Here is a 14210-nt window from a genome sequence, read left to right on the forward strand (position 1 = left end):
AATAAGTCACAAGGTGTCGCTGTTGTGCTGCATATATGTTGTAAATTTTAGCAATTTTGACCATTTGTCCTCTGCAGGACACCGTAGTTCAGATTTCTCGTTCGTGCGGGCGCCATCTTGGTTCAGTGTTTACTGTGATTTGCAAAGGTAAGCACTGTCAGTGGCGAACTGCATTGGTTTTGTTTAAAAATAAGTGTTCCACTGTGTAAAATAGCGGTTTGTCATTTAAGCCGAGCATATATTTTGTTTATTGAGGAGGTTCATATATTGTCTGATGAGAGTATGAGCAGTTTGTGTGCATGTTTCATTTGGTAATATATGCCGCAATTTCGGGCTTACCGCTAGTTAGTAGAGCACCCATTCGGGCAAAGTAATGCAAGATGAAGCATTAGCTTTTCAGCTGCAGTTTGCTGGTAATCCTGCTATGTTAGTTTTGTGTCATACTCATTCCTGAGACCGTGGAATTTTGTAAAAACATGATTATTTTTGCTTAATGTGGTTTTTTATACATATATTGTTGGCTTTTACTATGTTGATAATCACGCAGTGTTTACTGTGATTTGCAAAGGGCCAGCAGCAGAGTTGGAGTGGTGTTTGCCCCAACATCTGAATAAACGGCACGGTCCGAGCCACAAATTGAACGCCTGTGTCCGACTGGTCTCTCTACTGTGCACCCCAATCCAACACAAACTTACACAACGCAGAGTCTGGGGTGTAGGGAGGCCCCTGCACTGGTTGGGTTACAGTAGAATTGAAAAATAAATGTAGTGCAGGTCTATGATGATTTTTAGTGCTACTATCATCTAGTTCTGATTCTGGTTCTGTCTTGGTTAAGTCCTCAGTAGTCCTGATTTTGAACTGTTGTAGTCCTGTTTTAATTCCAGATCAGTTCTTGGTCTGGTTGAGTTGGGGTTTAGTCCCCGTGTCTTGATACAGCCCTGACCTTGTTCTGCCTTGCTGCTTAATTAAAAAACTAGCTTAAGGTGTCCTGCATATGTGATATATTGTTTTTCCTATATGAAGTCATTCTTTTTTGAACAAAACTCAAAACAGAGCCTATTAATCTTTCAGTCATTTCTAACCCCCCCCCCCCCCAAAAAAAAAAAAAAAAAAAAAAAAAAAATCCCACATGCACACTATCCTTTAGGGCTAAGCCCCGGGTGTTTCAAATGTCTGGCGCCGCCCTCTGGATAAAACCCCCAAAAAAGCAAGAGATGTGTGCAAATTAAATAAACGACGACGTGGGAAAGCTATTCGTCAAACTCAAAAGCAGCATGTAAAAGCTAAAGAAAAAACTTCATCTGAAGAAGTGGCAAAGATGATAAACAAGAAAAGGAACGATATACCTGCTGTCATGAATTTCAAATGAAAAAAAATTACAGACTGTGAAAACTCAATATGCTGAAAACTATCATCACCATAAACAAAAACTGTTATCAGCCAAAAATTATGCAAATTGTCATATTCAAGAGAAGATAAATGCCCACAATGTGAAGAGATACCAAAATTACCCTCATTTTCAACAACAACAAAAAAATAAATAAATAAAAAATAAAAAGGGAGACTACATTATCAGAAGATATACCACAGATCCTGACTTTCAAAGCAGACAGAAAAAATACATGGGCCAGAAATACAGAGAGGATGGTGTCAGAGAAAGGAAGAGAGCATACATAAGTATGCATCTGATCCAAACTTCAGAAACAAACAAAAACAATTTATGCCAGGTATCACAATGACCCACGATTCAGACTACACCATATACAGCGCTGTGCCCAGTACCAGAGACACAAAATGGCCACCACTGCATCTTTCGCCATTCAAAAAGAGCTGCATTGTGCACAGAGAATAAAGAAATACAGACAGCTCATAACACAATTCCAGCAAGGTCCACAGTCTGAAGCACAGCCCCAGCTTCTAGTGAACAGTGTGATGCAAGCAGCCACATTAGCTTTCTGTGAAAGAATTCAATTAGGACCCACCCATGTCTGTACAGTGTGCTACAGAACTCCGTTTCCTAATCAAGTTAAACACTGCAAAAGATCAAAATATGTTAAAAATAGTCACATTGTTGACACTTGCTTGACAGGAAAATTTGTCCATGTTTGTGATAGTGAATGTTCAGCAAATTGTACCTTTCCAAAACAAAGAATGAAAGAGTGGATTTGCTACAACTGTGACCTACAACAAGGAAAAATGTCGTCCATCGCAGTGGCACACAATTTAGCACCCGTTCCAATTAAACTGAGTCAATTAAATGTACTAGAACGACAACTGATTGCTAAAATTCTCCCATTTGCCAAAATCATTGCATTACCAAAACACTTCTACACTGTGAACATGAAGAACGTGTTAGCAGGATTATCAAAGCTAAAAGAGATGCATTCAGAATACAAAGATGTATCTATTGATGATGAAGCTACTTTTGCTGATCCCACAAATAATCAGATAATCGAGACGGAACATGACACTGCTGATTCAGATATTCAAGATGCACTGCCCAGAAACTTCGACCAGCAAAATGTACCAGAAAGAAGAACCACTGAGGATACAACAGCTGGACTGCTGTCATTATGTAAACCAACTAATGAAGCCTGAACAGTCAAATGGAGAGCCCTTACAAGATATGGAGAAAGAAAAGGATGAACTTCAACCTGGTCTTGTTCTAGACACCTGTATGCAACCACCGGTAAGGCAATCACCAAGGATGGACGTAAAATTTGTAACAGAATGCTTCAAAATAAAGACGAAGTGGAGAGACTGATAAATAACAAAGATGCAACTAGGGCTGCACGATTAATCGTTAGAAAATTGCTATCTCGATTCATACTTATGTGCGATTTCCAAATGACAACGATTAAAAAAAAAAAAAAGACGACGACTGTACCACATTTTGATCCGGGACGTACTCTGCATGAAAACAAGCGCTCACTCTTCCTGCTCAACAAATGACAAGGGCGGAGCCTTATACCATGTGATACAGAAGCTGTGCCGTGTGATGCTAAAATTAGCAGGGAAAAAACAACGGAGAGCACGTCAGGGATGACGAGAAAGTGACAGGAGAAAATCTGTTCCGGTCAACCACCCAAACACCAATAGCCGGAACCTTATACAGCGCTTCCCTATACACGTCGAACTCAAAGAAATTACGGAGGCTATCACTTATCACCTGACCAAAGATATGGCTCCCATCAACACTGTGCAAAACGAGGGATTTAGGAAAATGATCAACACCCTAGACAAACGCTACACAGTGCCGTCCCGCAACTATTTTTCTATTGTTGCACTACCTGCTCTATACATGCAGTGTCGAGCAACGGTGGAGACGGAATTTCAAGCAGTACAACATTTTGCGGCAACAACAAAACGTGAGACATTTGTTGTTTTAATGTTTATTTATTGTTTTTATGTTCAGTCTCAACTGTTACGAAGTTGATGTGCAGTTAATAAGTGCAATAAATATTTATACTGGAAAAGAAAATCGTGAGAGAATCGTGATCTCAATTCTAAGCCAAAAAAAAAAAAAAATTGTGCAGCCCTAGATGCAACACGCTTCATGAAACCTCTGAAAGTTACTCCAGCCTATTGGGAGAAGGCACTGAAAGATCTCCATGCTATGGTCAGACAGTTAGGAAAGCCAACTTTTTTCCTGACATTTTCAGCTGCTGAAATGAGATGGCCTGAGGTTGTTGAGGTCATAAAAACTCAACAAGGTGGATTTTTCACAACTTCACATAAGATTTTTCACGACTGGAACACAAAGTGTGAAATTCTCCGAAGCAACCCTGTGACTGATGCAATTGTTTGAAGAGAAAAAAAAAAAAAAAAAAAAAAAGTCGATGCACTAATGACAACACTGAGCCTGTCCCCGGCACAGCCCATCAGTGAAGTAGAAGATTACTTTTATCGAGTGGAGTTTCAGGCCAGAGGTAGCCCTCATATCCATTTACTGGTTTGGGTCAAAGATGCACCTAAATTTGGAAGAACCTTGAAGACCTCGTGTACAAATTTATTGACAAGTACATAACATGTAAGATGCCTGACCAAAATGCCGATCCTGAACTTCACAAAATTGTGTTCAAGTCCACAGCAGAAATCACTCCAGATCCTGTAAAACAGGTAATGTGTCATGTAGGTTTGGGTTCCCCAAACTACCCATAGACCAGACAATGATCGCTTTCCCAAGCCCAGATGATGACGATGACCACAATGATAAGCAGCATAGCACAAGTAAGAAGAAAGGCACAAACGAAAAACAAAAAGCAAAAAATAAAAAACAAAAATAGACAAATGGCTCTTGCCCAAAAAAAACCAGAAAGAGGCCAAAGAAAAAAACTCCAGCCATTGAGAGATTTGCTCTGTGACCCAAATTCCTCATTTGAAGACTTGTCTGAGCCGCTTCACAAATGCAAATTAACTTATGAGCAATACTTGAATTGTGTCTTCAATTTAAGCAATGGCCATGTCATCCTGTTAAAGCGTGACCCTAATGACTGCTGGGTGAATGCGTACAATGCAGATCTGCTGAGGGCCTGGAATGAGAACATGGACATCCAATATGTCATTGATGACTACAGCTGCCGTAAGTACATGTCTTGTGTCTCTAAACCCGAATTTGAGATGACACAATTTCTTAATGGAGTCATCCAGGAGGTAAAAAAAAAGTCCAGTGTCAATGAAAGCGATGAAATGAAACAGATAATGCAGGCATATGCTAAACACAGATAAGTCAGTGCCCAAGAATCAGTGGCAAGGACATGCAGCCTGTCACTAAAAAGAAAAAGAAAAAAAAAAGTGTTCACGCAGTGTGGTTTTCATACAGACTGATGATGATGATGCCCTGAAAATGAGTCTCCCGATGAGCAGGTTGCAGAGTATGTCACCAGATGCTGAAAATGTGTGGATGTCCGGCTTGCCAGAAAAATATGCAAACAGACCCAGAACACTGGAGTTTGAAAGAATGTGTTTGGCTGAATTTGCTTCAGAGTACAGGATTCTCTACAGCTGTCAAACAGAGTCCAAAAATGCCATCCCTCTTGAATAACATGGGTTATATTAAAAAAAAAAAAAAAAAAAGAATGGGGAAAACTGCAATAGTCAGATATCCTCGGTTCTCAGAAAAGAAACCAGAAAAGTTTTATAGCAGACTACTAAAACTTTATTTTCCACATCAATCAAATGATGACCTTAAAAAAAAAAAAAAAAAAAAAAAAACACAAAATACCCCACATCCGAGCAGTTCGGATGTGGGGTTTTGTTGCCCGGACACTGAACTGTGTGCTGTTGGACTCAGGCCGTATTATTTACCCAGGGAATTCTCTCACGTCATCTTGGTGGCTGTTTATGTTCCCCCCTCTGCTAACCCCACAGCTGCATGTGACACTATCCACTCTGCCATAGCTCGGCTACAGACTCAGCACCCGAGTGCCTTTATTGTGATCTCGGGTGACTTCAACCATGTATCACTGGACAATACACTACCAACATTCAAACAATATGTGGACTGTCCCACAAGGGGAGAGAAAACTTTAGACTTACTGTATGCTAACGTCAAGGATGCATACAGCTCCTCCTCCCTCCCCCCACTTGGTAGGTCAGATCATAACCTGATTCACCTCACCCCCCGCTATGTGCCAATTGTGAGGAGGGAACCTGTGACCACCAGGACTGTTAGGAGGTGGTCAGAGGAGGCAATAGCGGAACTACAGGGCTGTTTCGAGGTGACTGACTGGGAAACACTCTGTGAGCCTCACGCCGAGGACATCAATGGGCTTACTGAGTGTATCACAGACTACATAACTTTCTGCACCGACTCCATTGTTCCAGCTCAGACTGTTCATTGTTACCCAAATAACAAGCCGTGGGTGACTAAGGACATCAAAGCCCTCCTCAACAACAAGAAGAGGGCTTTCAGAGGGGGCAACAAAAAGGAGGTGAGGAAGGTCCAGGTGTTACTAAAGGACAAGATCAGAGAGGCTAAGGACAATTACAGGAGGAAGCTGGAGTGGAAACTCCAGCAGAACAGCATGAGAGAGGTGTGGAGGGGCATGAAGACCATCACTGGATTCAGGCCAACCAACAGCAGGGGAGCTGAGGGAGGTGAGAATAGAGCCGACGAGTTGAATCTGTTTTTCAATAGATTCGACACCACAGTGTCTGCTCCTACCCCCACAACCTCACCTGCAGTCAGCCTGGAATCCAGAGCCACACCACTGTGCCAGCCTCTCTCTTCACATGTTGCCTCCTGTGAGATTCCTGACACCCCTCCCCCACCCATCACCTTCACTCAATACCAGGTTGAGATGCAAATGAGGAGACTTCACTCAGGCAAGTCTGCTGGACCAGACGGAGTGAGTCCCCTTGTCCTCAAGGCCTGTGCCCCCCAGCTGTGTGGAGTCTTTCATAAACTGTTTATGCTGAGTCTGAGTCTGCAGAGGGTCCCGGTATGTGGAAGACATCATGCCTCGTCCCTGTACCAAAGACGCCTCATCCCAGTGGCCCCCAGGATTATAGGCCCGTGGCACTGACCTCCCACATCATGAAGACCCTGGAAAGGCTCATCCTGGACCAGCTGCGACCCATAGTAAGACCACATCTGGATCCCCTTCAGTTCGCTTATCAGCCTCGTCTCGGAACAGAGGACGCCATCATCTACCTGCTCAATCGTGTCTACACCCATCTGGACCAGCCGGCGAGCACTGTGAGGGTCATGTTTTTTGACTTTTCCAGTGCTTTCAACACCATCAGGCCGACCCTCCTGGGTGATAAGTTAGCAGCGATGCAGGTGGATGCTTCTCTGGTGTCCTGGATTGTTGATTACCTGACAGGAAGACCACAATATGTACGTCTCCCACAGTGTGTGTCTGACAAGGTGATTAGCAACACAGGGGCACCACAGGGGACTGTCCTCTCCCCCTTCCTCTTCACCCTCTACACCACAGACTTCAGCCACTGCACAGAGACCTGCCATCTTCAGAAGTTTTCTGATGACTCTGCGGTGGTTGGATGCATCAGCAGGGATGATGAGACAGAGTACCGGGCTGTGGTCGACTCCTTTGTCACGTGGTGTGAGCAGAATCATCTGCAGCTCAACGTGGCAAAGACCAAGGAACTGATCGTGGACTTCAGGAAGACCAGGAAACACTTGACCCCTGTTTCAATCCAGGGGGTCAGTGTTGACATTGTGGAGGACTATAAATACCTTGGAGTACACATTGACAATAAACTGGACTGGGCTAAAAACACCACAGCACTTTACAGGAAGGGCCAGAGTCGTCTCTATTTTTTGAGGCGACTGAGGTCCTTCAACATCTGCCAGAAAATGCTGAGGATTTTCTATGAGTCTGTGGTGGCCAGTGCGATCCTCTATGCTGTTGCATGCTGGGGGAGCAGGCTGAGGGTCGCAGATGCCAACAGACTTAATAAACTGATCCGTAAGGCCAGCAATGTTGTGGGGATGGAGCTGGACTCCCTCAAGGTGGTGTCGGAGAGGCGGATGCTATCCAAGATAAAGACAATGTTGGATAACACCTCCCACCCACTCCATGACATGTTGGTCAGTCACAGGAGCTCGTTCAGTGAGAGACTGAGATTACCGAAAAGCACCACTGAACGACACAGGAAATCATTCCTGCCTGTGGCCATCTCCCTGTACAACGCATCCACTTAACACACTGTTTGCTGCTACAACTACACATGTTTCTTTTCCAAATATTTATTTATTTATAAGTGATGTATGTATGTATGTATGTATGTATGTATGTATGTATGTATGTATGTATGTATGTATGTATGTATGTATGTATGTATGTATTGTACTATTCTTAGTTAGCGTATTGTCTGTCTTGTCTTAATGTTGGTTTAAAATGGAGCACTGTAACAAAAAATAATTTCCCCCAGGGATCAATAAAGTATTCTGATTCTGATTCTACAAAAGTGGACGAAAACATGGTTTTGCAGTACGGCCAATTGTTACCTTTAACAAAAAGCGTTATGAAAGCCATGGCAAAACAATGGAAAGGGCACTGGAACAGATTGAACAACAAGGCCCACTTATCAATGCTTGGAACACCTTTGCACCTGAGGTTGAAGTAGATAGTTTAGAGTGTGTTGCCCAACGACAATGCACAGATGACACTGATGAAAATGAACTGGACATTGTTCCTGACTACCAAGTCAGTGGTGGCAGCAGTGGAACCATGCCAGCAATCATAGCACCAAAGCTGAGCTCAGACTTTGTCAGAAAGATGTATCAAAGTCTGAATGAAACCCAAGCCTCTATATTCTACACAGTGCGTGAGTGATGTTTCAAACTTGTGTGGGGTCACTGTCCTGAGCAGTTCTTTTATTTTGTCTCTGGAGGAGCTGGCTGTGGAAAATCACATGTTATTAAGTGCATATATGAGGAGGCAACGAAGATTTTGCACCAACTCCCCAGATTCCGTGACCAAGCAGACATATCCTACCCTGCAGTACTGCTGACTGCATTTACTGGCACTGCAGCCTTTAACATATCTGGGAAAACACTGCACTCTCTGCTAAAGCTGCCAGAATCTTTAAAACCGCCTTATCAGGGACTGGGGGATGCACTGGATGAAGTGAGAGCTTCACTTTCAAATGCAGAGATTCTGATCATTGATGAGATATCTATGGTTTCTAAAGAGCTTTTTGCCTACATCCACTGGAGACTTCAGCAAATCAAAGGAAACAAGAAACCTTTTGGTGGGATGTCTATCCTTGCAGTAGGAGACTTTTACCAGCTGCCACCCCTTGAAAAAGCCAAACCACTCTGTGTGTACGAGGACAATGTCCTTGATCTCTGGAAATACTATTTCCACATGGTCAACCTGACAGAAATCATGCGACAGAAAGATGATCATTCTTTTGCTGAAGTTCTGAACAGGATAAGAGTGAAGCAAAAAACAGATCCTCTTGACGCCGATGACAAAGCCTTGCTCACACAGGCTATCCATGACATAAAAGACTGTCCATCAAATGTATTACACATTTATGCTACAAACAAAGAGGTCGACAAACACAATTCGGCAACTGTAACTGCTCTTCATTCTGATATCATAAGTATTCAGGCAGAAGACTACAGAAAAGACCCACGAACAGGTGAGATGGTCCTCCTGGCAGAAATGATGAAAGGCAACAAAAGAGATTTACCTGATAACATACAAGCTGCACCTGGAGTGCGTGTTATGATTATTAGAAATTTGGATGTTGAAGATGGGCTTGTTAATGGGACATTTGGAACAATCACGAACATTGTGACAGCCACACAGGATGGACCAAAAACTGAAACTTACGCTGGACAATCAAAATTCTGGACAAAAATTTCACCAAAAAAATACAAGGATCCTCAGACAACCTGGTATATATTGAGAAATGTGAAGAATGCACAAGTAAAAAAGGAGCTGTTGGCAGGCAATTTCCAATGAAGTTGGCCTTTGCATGTACAGCTCACAAAGTACAAAGCATGACAATGGAGTCAGCAGTAGTATGCTTGAAGCGTGTTTTTGAACCTGGAATGCCTATGTTGCACTCAGCCGCACAACCTCACTTAAAGGACTGTACATCACAGACTTTGATGAAAAGAAAATCTATGCTGATCCTGCCATCACAGATGCACTCAAAAATATGAGACATGCATCATTTGAGAATGTAAGACCACTGTTGCAATTCTTAAAATCAGTATTTCCCACAGTCCCCACGTTGACAATTATCCACCACAATGCACAAGGTCTCCCAACTCACATGGAGGACATGAGATGCCACCATGATCTCAGCCTTGCTGATGTTTTATGTATAACAGAAACACTTGTCTGGATCATCGGTTTCTCCCCACTTCCAGGTGGAACAATACAACATGGCCACACGCAACAGACACGTCTCTTAAACAAACCATACAGACATGGCAAAGGTAAATGGCTCTGGAGTTGCAATGTACTACAAGATCATTCTTACAGCAGAGTCTCGAAAATACCTGCAAAATGTGACTGACCTTGAATTTGTTGTTGTAAAGGTTGAATCGCCAGTCACAGCTTTGATTGCAACTGTATACAACTGTATACAGGGAGAATTTTGAGTTGATATTCGTCAATCGGGTGGGTTTTCCAGCTTTGTGTTCTGGCCGTTTGCTTTTGTTTTGTGCATGTTTATTATATCTGAAAACCGGAAAAAGGTAAAATCTGCTTCCATAATATAAATATCATTAAATAACTTTAGAAAAACTTCCACTTGACTCTTTACATGTAATGTTGTAAAAATATATATTTTATTGTTTAATTAATCTGAAAATGTTAGTCTGCCAAATGTGCAGCAATTGAATTTTTTTTATTCTCTTTATCTGATAGTTTGTGGGGCCCAGGTAGAATGTATAACTGCATCTCTACCAGTTTCTCTGCACTCCAGCCTCTTCTGTGCCATGTGAAGGGATTTTCCTTAATGCAAGAGAAATTATCTCCACAAAAAGGAACAGGTTCGGCCATCGCACACTAGAATAAATTCTCTTCTTAAATAAAAATGAAAAAGGGCTACTTTAAATGCATAATGTTTTTAATTTGCAAGTTCATAAGCATTTTCCCTTTCCATTTCACAATCAATTCTACCCCCAGGTCAAAAATATGTCTGGGAAAATTTCCCTAATATAATATTATTTATAAATATACCCATCTAGCGGTTAATTGCATAAGTGCATGGAGACAGGATCTCAGAGCAGAAGAATACTCCATAATGTGTTGTACATTATCAAATGTATGTTATATGTAATGTGGCATTTTTCAATTATTGTATTTACCAACATCAAGAAGTCACAAGCAAAGAAAGACCACACAATGGTGCATGTTTAAACAAGGAAAGTTTACTGGTCAAAATTATTTATTAAACAAATAAACCACATTTTTTTTAACCACCAAAGAATACACGTTCAACGCAACACAACGGTGGCCCAATATCAGACAGAATTCCACTCAGTAGAGTGGGCAATCATAATGAAGCAGTTGGTTTTATTTTATGGATTCAAGCTGCTCTTCATATTTTTGGCCACCAGAGAGAACTGTTTTGAAAAGCTTCGAGTAATGAACAGTTTTTCAATAAAAGCTTCATTTGGCCATCACTAGTTAAGGCTCTCGGAGTACAAAAGAACACCTTTGCCCTGAAAGAAAAACCTTCATGTTCAGCGCACCTGCAGCAATGAAAGACATGCTGTTAGGTTAGCAGCCATTTTATAGGCATTAGCCACGCCCACTCCAGGTGAAACCAACCAACTCAGATGAATCTTCAACCTCAGGCAGTGACTAAGAATGCACATGTGTAATCTGTGTGGAAACATTTTCAGCTGTTGCAGTAGATATGCCTTCTACAAGTTCCATCCCTGCTATTGAAGTGGACCTTTTCGCTCTAAAGCTGTAAAGATTATCATTCAGGAGATTATATTTAATTTTTCTAACATTTCTGAGAACTGTGGGAGCAGTGATGTTGGTCTATAATTGGTAAACTGGCATCTCTCTCTCTTCTTTTATGGATGGGAATAACGTTTGCCATTTTCCTTTTGGAAGGAAACACACGAGTTCGAAAGAACAGATTACAAATGTATGTGAAAGATTTGACTATATATTCTATAATATTTTAACTAATATCATGTCAATGCTAGAACAACCAGTGAACTTTTTATTTTGAAGTGTTTTCACAATGTCAAGTATTTCTCTATGACTCACAGCACCAATAAACATGGAGAACACATTCTGAGTAATAAGTGTTTTTATCTCATTATTATTTCTTGGATCTGGAATTTCTTTTACTAAAATAAGCCAACATGCACAAAGAAATCATTAAATTCATTTGGTGTCTCTTCAGTTTTATCAAGCACAACATCTTTATCCTTTTTAAAACATGGGGGTTCAGCTTACACTGAGGTTCAACTTAAACTGGAGGTATGAATAAACATGTGACGTGACACACAACACACGGCTCAGTCTAAAAGAACTTCATCTGCATCCGGCAACAATATCAATATAACTCATTGGAATTCTATTTATGATAATCTGGAACTGAGAACATTTCGATACACAGACCATAATGTTCTAGACTCAGAAAAGGACATAAACCCGGAAAATAATTTCTTCTACAACATCAGCAATAACTGCTGCTACTTCACTGATGAACAGTTTAAACACACCATCAACACGGAAAACAAATTATCAATAATCCATTTTAATAGCAGAAGTCTGTATGCCAACTTCAACAATATAAAAGGAATATCTAAATGAGTTGACAAATCCATTTGGAATTATTGCCTTTTTTTTTTTTTTGGACTGGAGGGATATGATGTGAATTTTGTAAATAGAAGGAACAAAAGTGGAGGGGCAGTAGCTGTGTATGTGGATGAAAACCTAAATTACAAGGTGGTGGAAAGTATGACAACTGCAATTGGTAATTTATTAGAATGTATAACAATTGAAATTTATAAGGAAAAAGAGAAAAATGTAATAATTAGCTGTATATATAGATCACCTGGCTCTAGTATTCAAGTATTTAATGACTTCATAGAAGAAATATTCTCTAAAACAAATAAAAAAGTTACGTTTATCTGTGGTGATTTTAATATTGACCTGTTGAATTCGAAAAAGCATAAAATGACCGACGAATTTCTAAACACTATGTGCAGCTTGAGTTTACATCCTAAAATAACCAGGCCTAGCAAAATTACACCACATTGTGCCACCTTACTCGACAATATTTTCACTAACAATATCGAAAACAATATTGTGAGGGGATTATTAATTAATGACATCAGTGATCACCTACCAGTTTTTGCAGTTTATGACACTAATTATAAGAAAAATCAGCATGAAGAACAACTGAGATACAGACGTGTAAGGACAGAAGAAACTATGAATGCATTTAAGAACGATCTATTAAATCAGGACTGGGACAATGTGTACAAAGAAGCTGATATTGATATTGCATATGGCATATTTTTAAGAATATTCATGGAATTGTACGATAAACACTGTCATCAATAAAATAGAACAGAAAGCACAAATATTCAGATAGACCATGGATCACTAAGGGTTTACAAAATCTAGTAAAAAGAAAAATACACTCTATAGGGAATTCCTAAAACAAAGAACGAAAGATGCTGAAAATAAATATAAAAAATACAAAAATAAGTTGACCAATATTATACGTGTATGTAGAAAGGAGTATTATAGTAAAACATTGATCAACAATAAACATAATATGAAGGGAATATGGGATGTTTTAAACAGTATCATTAAAAATATAACAAAGTTATCCTCAATAATTTATTGACAATGGCAATGTTATGGAAAACACTGCTGATGTGGTCAATAGATTTAATCATTATTTTGTAAATATTGGACCAAATCTGGCAGAACAAATTCCTGAGTCACTGCCATCAGTAGACTGTAGTGAATGCCTGATCGATAGGAACCCTAACTCAATGTTCCTCACAGCAATGGAGGAAAAATAAATAATTGAAAATTGGGAGAAATTCGGGAGAATGGTGGGTCTGGAAAGATTTTGGGGAGGGGCACTGAAATTTGGGATTCTCCCGGAAAAATCAGGAGGGTTGGCATGTATGGTTGTGGCAACATCACTAACCTTGTCAAACACCCCAGAGTAAATCGTATCACAGAATATGACGAGCGTATGTTGAGGCGAACTGAAGAGGAGGAGAGGGACAGGTGCTGCTAGGGCGAGACAGACGTCTCTCATGGAGTCCTTTAGTGATGCAGGCAGGCAAGGTGTTCAAATAGGCACAACTTCAGTTTTTTTCATTTCTGTATGATGAACTCTGCACTATGTGATAAGTGATAAGAACAAGTAATCTGATGTCCTGTAATCATTATGACGCTATAATTTGAGATACACTAAATAAAATAAGTTTTTGTATCGGTATCGGATCAGTATCGTCGATACCACCCTGAATATTACTTGGTATCGGATCGGAAAGAAAATCAGTGGTATCGCACATCACTACTACTGAGTTTAACTACTGCCCCTCCCCCCTCTTCCCAGCGTAAAGCACAAGGCTCGCATGCGGAGTGAAGCGGAAAAAAGTGTGAGAGAGAGGGTGAGACAAAGAAAAAAACACAAACCCACGGCTCGCGATAAGTAGCTGGCTCACGTTGTTCACGTCAAAGATCCGGCTCTAAGAGCCATTTCGTTCGCGACCGACCCAT

General features: G+C 40.7%; 1 long non-coding RNA gene across 1 annotated transcript; it reads right to left on the bottom strand.

Moving 5' to 3' along the window:
- Nucleotides 1–3800: 3800 nt before the first annotated feature.
- Nucleotides 3801–8596, bottom strand: LOC145423038 (uncharacterized). The gene is made up of 2 exons (XR_013904158.1): nt 7942–8596; nt 3801–5186 (listed from the first exon to the last, which is right to left on the bottom strand). It is a non-coding gene; the product is annotated as an uncharacterized LOC145423038 (long non-coding RNA).
- Nucleotides 8597–14210: the final 5614 nt, after the last annotated feature.

The sequence above is a fragment of the Astatotilapia calliptera genome, chromosome 20, assembly GCF_964374335.1.
Source record: "Astatotilapia calliptera chromosome 20, fAstCal68.1, whole genome shotgun sequence".
Classification (NCBI taxonomy): Eukaryota; Metazoa; Chordata; class Actinopteri; order Cichliformes; family Cichlidae; genus Astatotilapia; species Astatotilapia calliptera.